Source organism: Austrofundulus limnaeus, unplaced genomic scaffold (genome assembly GCF_001266775.1).
Source record: "Austrofundulus limnaeus strain Quisiro unplaced genomic scaffold, Austrofundulus_limnaeus-1.0 Scaffold40, whole genome shotgun sequence".
NCBI classification, from domain to species: Eukaryota; Metazoa; Chordata; class Actinopteri; order Cyprinodontiformes; family Rivulidae; genus Austrofundulus; species Austrofundulus limnaeus.
Genome location: NW_013952442.1, coordinates 167,504 through 169,159, shown reverse-complemented (window position 1 = coordinate 169,159; position 1,656 = coordinate 167,504). Strand labels below are relative to the sequence as shown.

Sequence of the window (1,656 nt, the reverse complement as noted above, 5' to 3'; positions counted from 1 at the left end):
AATAATAATAATAATAATAATAATAATAATAATACAGCAGACTTAAATAACACTTGTACTGTTAGCTCTTTAACCACCTGCGTAATGTGGAAACTTACCATTGGTTCCCAAAATTGGTGGTGTGACCCGATTGTGTCCCATGAAACATCCAGTGAGACTCATCAGATGATCTCTATAGGAAAATTTAAAAAAAATGCAAATGGCATATTTTCACAACCCTTATTGTAAATAATTTAAACAATTAAAAATATATTGAAATATTATCAAGGCTGTTGTTTAGGATAATTAGGCAAGTTTGTGTACTGCTTGGGGTCACAAGGCCTATGTCACTTTGCTCTAAATTTGGGAACCGCTGATGTACATGTCTCACTGAGTGAGCAGGTGGTTAATTAATATGGATCAGACCTACCATTTCTTGAAGGAATGCATATTTCCTGCAGCCTTTTATTCATGTCAGAGTTCTGAACTCAGATAATCTTTTGTTGAGAAATTGCAGAGTTTAGTTGTGTTGTTCAAACCTTAACTATTAATTTATTCACGATGTCTGTAAAATTCTCTGATTTATAGCCCATTTTGTTTTTGTAAAGTCCGTTAGTTGTGGTTGCCATCTTGAATTGGATGGGGTTCTAAAAATAATAAGTTGTTAAGGATCTTCTAATGACTATTTCCTGAAAGTTTTATTCAAATCTGTTCTGCAGATCATGTCAGATCACGAGACATATTACTAACAAACAGTTGACTCAGAATAGTTCATTGCAAAATATTAGACAAAGATCTTTCACAATGTGTTAGCACTCTGAATATTTCTTGAAGATCTGTCTCAGGTACTACCACATCAAGTTTTAGGTCAGTGGTTTTTTAAGGTGAATGGATTGTAGCAGCCATCTTAACTGAAATATCCTAAACTTGACTCAACTTAACTTACAGTAGATAACATGCTTTGATTACTTTCTGCAAGTTTCATTAGTTTTGCCCAATAGTTCAAGATATATTTTGGTAACAGGCACTCAAACACACACACACACCTACACACACACACACACACACACACTAGCTATGTTTACATGCACACAATTCTTTGATTGGATTGAAATGTATTCGGATTAAATACCGTAATCGAAATGTATCGTTTACATGGGCACAATCTGATCATGATGAGTGTTTGCATGCACCAGGCTTTTATTCTGAATAGAAGCTCTGACATGCGCAGTTGCTAACTTTCCCTTAAAAAAACACAGAAAAAAGTTCTACTTCTGTGATGAACATAAACAAACAGCTTCTGAGCTCAGAATGGACCTGTTACAGGTTTTAAAAAGACGTTACTGCTCTCCCTGTTTGAGCTGCAGGTGAAGAGCGAACTTTTTTTTTGCGAAGCGGTGCAGGCTATGTGTCTTCCTTGAGAACGGGAGGTAAAGTTCTTCTGTCTGCTGTAAACCGCTGGATTAAAGTCAGCAGACATGGGCAGTCAGGTCAGTTTTCCACAATCAGAATAAGATGATCAGATTAAGTGTTTACATGCACACTTTTCGGATTATCAATCGACATAAACCACCTCTCTCATTCCGATTACAAATTCATTTGGATCGAGCTGAATCAGGTCGTGGTGAAGAGAGAGCTGAGTCAGAAAGCGAAGCTCTCGATTTACCGGTCGATCTA

General features: G+C 36.6%; 1 protein-coding gene across 2 annotated transcripts in view; it reads left to right on the top strand.

Annotated features, from left to right (window-relative positions):
• Positions 1 to 1,656, top strand: part of glt1d1 (glycosyltransferase 1 domain containing 1) — a 26,319-nt gene that overhangs the window by 8,271 nt on the left and 16,392 nt on the right. The gene's annotated exons all lie outside the window — the stretch shown is intronic.